The 8148-nt window shown below is 38.6% G+C and overlaps 1 non-coding gene across 1 annotated transcript; it reads right to left on the minus strand.

The window, feature by feature from the left end:
* Window positions 1–5507: 5507 nt before the first annotated feature.
* On the minus strand, window positions 5508–5580 carry TRNAF-GAA (transfer RNA phenylalanine (anticodon GAA)). The gene has a single exon. It is a non-coding gene; the product is annotated as a tRNA-Phe (tRNA).
* Window positions 5581–8148: the final 2568 nt, after the last annotated feature.

Below are 8148 nucleotides of genomic sequence, written 5' to 3' on the forward strand. Positions count from 1 at the left end.
GCAATTTGGTGACTTCCAAACTACTTCATGTGAGGAGAGGAGAACCTTGGAAGGGCACTTCTCTTATTGAAATGCTAACTCTTAGGTATTTTGCTTAAAAGTTAGCTCTTTTTGTATTGATTCACAAATGACTCCAAGCAATTTTTTGTAACCCACCCCAACTATGCCTTATATATTCATAGGGTAGGAGAGAAGAGAAATCCTCAAATTCCTAAAGTACAGCAATTGCAAATTCTCTCAGTTTTCACATAGCCTTGGTTTCTTGGAAGTGCAGAGTTTTTTTGAGAAATAAACAACACTCTTTTCCCAGAAGACATACTCTGTCTTTCCTCCTCATAGAGGCTAGTCTCCTTCACACCAAAACTTCCCCATTTGTTCCCAGATTCCCTGTACAGTATTTTCTCAAATTTTAGATCAAGACTCATGAACTATCTTGGATCATACTCGAGATGGTATGTCCTAATGTACATTAATTCATCAAGATGATTATCCTCTTCCTTTGGATGTGGCAGCAAACAGTGAATAAAGACAGGAAGAAGGAAGAGAAGAAAGAAAAGTAAGAGGAAGGGGAGAAAGAAAGTGAGAAGAAGTGGCTCTCACTGTTAGACAAATTGCATCATTAAGAAAGGTAAGCACAGAGATTTAGAAGATTAAACCCAGGCTCCTTCACATCCCCATCATTACAGTATATGTTCATAGGTCTTCAAATTCTCTCCAACTCTTTTCTCCTGTTTCCCAAGGCTGCAGGAAAAATGTACAAGACAATGCAGAGGGATATGAAGAAGAATAGCATTCGTGTTGCTTCCAGAAAAATAAGTGCAGGTGGAGAATAAGAAGCAAAGGGACAAATCACCACATTTGGCAAGTAACGAAGTCCTTCACATCTAGCTGTATGCTCAGAAACCCAGCAGTGCTTTCTGTAGGGGTCGCCTCTCTGGTTGTTAAAATCTAAGGAGATACAAGGAAAGAGACAAGGAAGGGGAATGATCCAACTGATGACAGCACCGCTTTCTAACAAAGTATTCTTGGCAACAAAGAGAATTCAAGAAAACTATCTGGACACATGAAGTATGAAACCAATTAGCCACATATAACCAAAAACCAAACCTGTTGCCATCAAGTCAATTCTGACTCATAGAGAACCAGTGGGACAGTGAAGAACGGACCCTAGGGGGGAACCAAAGAGTGGCTAGAGGATTGCAACTGCAGTATAGAAACCTAAAAGTTATCCTCAAGAGAACATACATAAGCTTGTCTGTTAGCTCAGTATGTACAGCATCAGACTTTTAATTTCAGGGTCCAGGATTCAAGTCCCTTTTCAGGGGATTTTATTTACTCTTCATTATTTTTCTTACATAGAAGCCCTTCATTTTACCCTAAGTACTCATCTTTTTACTCCTCTTAGAAGCTCCGTTTCTTCACTCCTCTCTTTTCACTCTTTACTCTACAGGAATCTGAAGAAAAGCAGAATTGAAAAAGGAATAGTAGCCATTCCTAACTCTGTGTTTAAGTCTTTAATTCAGATCTGTAGATAAACATCAGCTTGAGACCAGAAGAACTAGATGGTGCCTGGCTACAACCGATGACATTCCTGTCAAGGAAAACAACAGAGAATCCGTGAAGGAGCAGGAGAGAAGTGGGATGCAGACCTCAAATTCTCCTAAAAAGACCAGACTTAATGGTCTGACTCAGACTAGAAGGACCCCGGGGGTCACGGTCCTTCTGTTATCCCAACACAAGAACCATTCCCAAAGCCAACTTTTCAGACAGGGATTGGACTGGAGTATAAGACAGAAAATGATACTGGTGAGGAGTGAGCTTCTTGGATCAAGTAGACACATGAGACTATGTGGGCAGCTCCTGTCTGGAGGGGAGATGAGAAGACAGAGGATTACAGAAGCTGGCTGAATAGACATGGAAATACAGGGTAGAGAGAAGGAGTGTGCTGTCTCATTAGGGGAGAGCAATTAGGAGTATATAGCAAGATGTATATAAATTTTTGTATGAGAGACTGACTTGATTTGTAAGCTGTCATGTAAAGCACAATAAAAAAAAATTTTAATTTGTAGAAAAGTCAAAGCAAGCACATATGTTTCTTATTTAGCCTTCCTTTAAAGGCTGGAAGCCTTTTCAATGAATTAAAAGCTGTCATGCAGCATGTAAAGGTGGTTGTGATGAAAAATTTGGTGGAGTAGGGTTGGCTCGATCATTTCAAATTTAGGGCAAATTTACCTACCATTAAAGGGCAAAAGCAGTTGTCTTGAAGTCAGACTTCTGTAACGTGGGAACTGCCTGTATAAGTTGTCTACAGGGAACTCATTTCATAAACTATATAGTCAGGTAGAAACATAAGAGAATTTTTGAAAAGATATATCATGCAAACATTAAAAAAAACATTAATGAAAAGAAAACTCAATTGGCTATATTTATATCAAATAATGAAAGCTTCAGAACAAAATACCACTTAATGATAAAAGGATCGATCCACCAAAAGGAACAGGAAGTCACCAACTTACAACAGGGTTCCGTTCTAACGATTCCTTCCAAAGTCGGTTCTGCTGTAAGTCGGATACCTCTTTTCTTCTTTTGAGTTTTCATTATTATTGCCTTTTATTATTAGTATCTTTATAAATCCAAGCTTTATTTGTCTTGGGAGGTTGGAAAAATTACATACAATCTTATAGATATGGTGACAGTAACAAATTACACACTGTATTAAGTATTACTAATGATAGGGGGAAAAAAGCAGTTGTGTGTTTCTTTGTAACAATAACACGAGATAATTGGGACTACCTAAATAGCAGTGTTAAATGTGTGTGCACCAAACAACAGAGGCATGAACTATGTGGGAAAAAAACTGATTGAATTAAAAGGAGATGTAGGCAAATCCACAATTATCCTTGGAGACTTCAACACCTATCTCTAAACAATTGAAAAGCAAAGAAACAGAAAATCAACAAAACATCGACAAAGACTAAAAAATGCCATCGGCCAACAGACCTAATCAACATTTATATAAAACTTCACCAAACAAGAGCAGAATGCACATTCTTTCAACCCCCCAAGGAACATGTATCAAGATAGAGCATATACTCCTGGCCATCAAACAACCTCAACGAATTTAAAAGAATTTTATCATATAGAGTGGGTTCTCTGACCGCAATGGAATCAAACTAAAAATCAGTCACAGAAACATAAAGCATATTTTGCAAGTTGCAAGCTAAGCCACGCACTTCTATACAATCTATAAGTCAAAGAGGAAGTCTCAAGAATATAAAAATAAAAACACAACATGTCAAAATTTATGGGACACACTGAAGCAGTACTAAGAATTTTATAGCACTAAATGCATACAGAAGAAAAAAGCCTCATATCAATTATCTACGCTCTCACTTCAAGAATCTAAAAATTTTTTAAAAAGAGGGGTACAGAAGAGCAAAATAAACTCAAATCAAGCAGAATGAAGGAAATAGTAAAAATAAGAGCAGAAATAAATTAAATTCAAAGTAAAGAAAATCAATGAAACAATAAGTAGGTTCTCTGAAAAGATGAATAAAATTAACAGACCTCTAGGAAGACTGAAAACAAAAAAACAACCAAAAAAGGGGGGAACAACCCAAAGTGTCAGAATCAGGAATGAAAGAGGGGATATCATTATAGACTACAGACAAGGAAAGAACAGTAAGGAAATAGTATAATCAATGCTACACAGATGATTTTGACAGCATAACTGAAATGGACCAAGTGATCAAGAAACTCAAACTGCCACTACTCACTCAGTATGAATATGTATTTTGAATAGCACTATATTAAGGATATATGATTTAGCAATTTTAAAAAAACTTTTGACTCAACAGAAATACATACAGAAATACAGGCATTTTTCAATCCATAATGCATTAGAAAGTCACCAGCAGTGCACTAGAAATTCCTAGAAGTTTACTGGTCATACAAAGCAGATGTGATAAGATTGACTGTGAAGGAACAGAGTCAGCTGCTGTTTTTTACAGAGGAAGTGTTCAGCATACCTGTGACCCATTCACCCTTTATTTGTAGTAGCCCTCACTAAGGCCAGTGTCCCAAGGCAATTCTCAAGTTACTCGAATATCTTTTTTTTTTTTTTTTTTAGTTTTCCTTATTGTTGCCTTCTTTATCAATACTTTTAAAAATTCGTTATTTATTTTGCATGCTTGGCACGAGAACGATAACATAACCAAGATTGTATGCAGAACATACTACTAACGACAAGATGGACAGCCAAAAAAAAAAACATGAGGGTCTTAAGTGTGGTTCATTGTAACTCAAATATGGCCTAAGTCGGAAACTACCTGTATCTATTTTCCGTTTTGATAGAAAAATCTTTCCCTGCTTCTTCACATGGGTCTACCTCTTTTTGATGTTAACTGAGGTTTCCAGTAAAAGTTTTATTTAAAGATTTAAAATAAGGAGGAAAATGGAGTGAGTGAGGAAATACAGGAAAATTGATATTATGGAATATCAATTGGGAATGTGTTAGTTCTAGTTATTTCTTCTCCTTTCGTGTTAGGACAGCTTCTAATTCCCTGACAGTCTTCGTTACCTTGCCCAGAGTCCAAGCTGCTCGCTCATCTAAAAAGACTCAGGGCCTACAGCAGTCCATCTCTCATTTTTAGACCGAGCACTGGTACGGAAATCGGTGGGCATTAAGGGGGCCCCTCTGCTTTTGCTCCGTCCTTTGTCCCAGAAAACACAGTGCACTAAAGAAAACTTTCCACGGGACCCTTCCCCCATCGCTTTTTCTGCCTTTCTGTCTTTATGATAGTACAAATGGGAGCCAAGGTGAACCACCTGTTAATGTGCAGGCTTTTCTGTCTGGTGTTTTAAGTGATTCCGTTGGAATCCGGTTCTTCATTTCTTTTCTTTATTAACGTCTTCTTTAGGTTGTCACAGTCTCCTTAGTGGATGTAGAGGCTCACAGCCTGTGAATGGAAGAGCACTCAAGGCTATCCACCGGGTTATGTTTTTACTTTCTATGTGTGCAGGAATGGTATGGAAAATATTAGGGAACTACATCTGCATTCCTTCAGGGGAAAAATTAAGTAAAACGGTTGCTGTTGAATGGATTCCGAAGCATAGTAACAGTATAAAAAAAAAAAAATTTTTTTTTTTTTTTTTTTTGACACGGTAAAACTGTTCCATAGTGTTTCCTAGAATCTGCCAGTGGCCCTTTGTTTGGTAGCCCAGTTCTCAACTACTGGACCACCCGAGGGCTCTTTCCTTAAAGAATGACTTTAAACACTGTTTAAACAGTGGAAAACTCTGGACGCGCTGGGGGATCGATCCCTGAACCTCTTACATACAAAGCATGCGGTTTACCACTGAGGTGCGCCCTCCTTCCTGACAAGTTTTTGCTTAACTTTATTTACAGTTAGTTTTATTAGAGTCCCAAAGCCTTGGAATGCAACTGTTACATTAAAAAAAAAAAAAAAAAAAAAGGATGATAATAATTATGCAAAGGTCAATAGAACTGCCGAAACCCGGGATTGAACCAGTGTCCTTTAGATCTTCAGTCCAACGCTCTCCCAACTGAGCTATTTCGGCTGCCGAGCATGAAATGGGCGGGGGGTGCCAGTTCAGTTATACCTTAAAGTATTGTTTACAGGACTTGTACTTTTGTAAATGCCAATCTCATGCAATATTATCTACTCACAAACCTGAAATTCTGTGAGGTCTGTTGCCATCCATGTCTGAAAAGTGTTTTCCAATTTTTGAAGACTGTGGATGGGTTGGTAGAGGAGGAGTGCCAGGAATGGAAGGTAAAAAAGGAAGAAGCTTCTCTGCTTGGTAACCTCAGGCTGTCCCACGCTCCAAACACTACTCAGAAAACTAAGGAAATTCCTAAAGAAATGATAGAGGCTGTTCTTTCTCTCCTCTTTCAGTCCTTCCTTTTCTGTGTTGTTCTTTAGTGACACTGTAATGGGGAACAGAGGGTTATTGAGCACATTAGTGTGAAGGGCTTCTTATTCTGGAGTAGAAATGGGGAAACATAATCCATCAAACAATGTGTTTATTTCCATAGGAATACGCAAAAAGTGTTCTCGAAAGGAGAAAAGAACGGAAATGGTGGAAATTATAAAAAGCAGATGAGTTGCATGGTTTGCTGAGCGATTATTCTGCTTAATCATAAAAGGACTTTCATTGGAGGTTTTCAAACACCATGTTGTAGAAAACACCCCACACCACACACATACACCCCAGCTGAATTAAAATCACAAGAGTACTGGTAAGTACATTTCTTACAGATGCCAATAGAATTCCAGTTCCTTCTCTTTAGAACTTTATATAAAGTCATAAGGTGGTCATTTAATATCACATCAGATTCCTGAGGGAGATGCATGCAGCCAAAGGGCTATGGGTGGGTGTGAGGAGAGAGAGGGGAGAGAAGGATAAGGATACACAGATACATCTGAGTTACTTACATTTCCTAAAATAAACACTGGCCATTGGAGGTCAATTCAAGGGGCTTCTACTGCTTGCCAAACCAGAAACAAGGCACAAAAAAGGGACTCAAACTTTCAGTCTTCTGATCCAGAATCAGAGGCGTTGTCCATCAGGCCACTGGAGCAACACACTAAAGTAGTCCAAACCTAAAAGTGAAAATGTTGTTAGGGAGCATTGGGTTTGTTTTCAAACTTTTCACTTTGCGAAAGGAAGAAACTTCAACCACATTCAAAACAGAAATCAAATAGCAGCTGAAACCCGTGAAGATCACAGTTACTTAGAATTAGTAAATTGTGAGATTATAATAAATGACATATTTCTTGAAGAGCACTCTCCTCTAGTCTCTGATAATAATGGTGCATTTGGGTAGAGAAACATGAGCCAAGAACTGAACTCTGAAATAAAGGCTTGCAGATGACAGTATGAGGAAAGGGAGAGCCATAGGTTGCTATATTCAGACCTTTCCTGTCTTAAAAATAAGGTGGCATTACTTGAGGGAGAAAGGTCTGGAAGCCTAAATGATAGTACGCCTTGTCGGAAATGACTACATTTAATGAAAGGAAAATATTTTATTATAATCCATTCATAACATAGGCTTTAACATCTTGATCCTCTACCAACAAGTAGAAGAATCACCCGATATGCATGTGGCCCAGGGTTAAACCAAAAACCAAACCCACCACCGTCGAGTTGATTCTGACTCATAGCGACCCTATGGAACAGAGTAGAACTGCCCCCTAGAGTTTCCAAGGAGTTCTGGTGGATTTGAACCAAACATTTGTTTGGCAGCCTTAACACTTAACCACTACACCACCCAGGCCTATGGATTCTAAATTGGTCCCTGGAGCACTGGTCCAATTGGCAGATCCCCAATCGATGCCTTATATATTCATAGGGTAGGAGAGAAGAGAAATACATAAATTCCTAAAGAAAAGCAATTACAAATTCTCTCAATTTTCACATAGTCTTTGATTCTTGGAATTGCCGAGATATTTGCAGAAATAAACAATACTCTTTTTCCATGACAGGCTTAGTCTTTCCTTCCCAGAGAGGTTAATCTTTTCTTCTCACCAAAACTCCTCCCTTTTGTTTGTTCCCAGATTCCCTGTACATTATTTTCTCCAAGTTTAGGGCAAAACAAACGAACTGTCTTGGATCATATTCTAGGTAGTATGTTCTAAGGTACATTTCTTCATCAAGATAATTATCCTTTTTCCTTGGATGTGGGCAGCAAACAGTGAATAAAGACAGAAAGAGGGAAGAGAAGAAGAAGAAAAAGGTGGAGGAGGGGGAGAAAAAAATGAGAAGGGAAAGTGGCTCACACGTGATAGAGAAGTGCTTCATCAAGAAAAGCAAACAGAGAGATGTAGAAGATTAAACTCAGGCTCCCTTGCTTTCCCACATTTCTGGAATGTTCCCTTCATCTTCAAATTCTCTCTCTTTCAACTCCTTTCTCCTCTGCTTCCCAAGACTGCAAGGATGATGTACAAGACAGTGCAGAGGGATGCAAAGAGTATCATGAGTGTTGCTTCCAGAAAAATAGGTGTGTGTAGGGAAATGAGAAACTGGGATAAAATCACAACACTTGGCAAGTAATGAAGTCCTTCACCAGTATGGTCAGAAACTTGGCAGTGCTTTGTCTAGAGGAAGTCATTCTGGTTCTGAAAA

The sequence above is a fragment of the Elephas maximus genome, chromosome 1 (assembly GCF_024166365.1).
Source record: "Elephas maximus indicus isolate mEleMax1 chromosome 1, mEleMax1 primary haplotype, whole genome shotgun sequence".
In the NCBI taxonomy this organism is placed as follows: Eukaryota; Metazoa; Chordata; class Mammalia; order Proboscidea; family Elephantidae; genus Elephas; species Elephas maximus.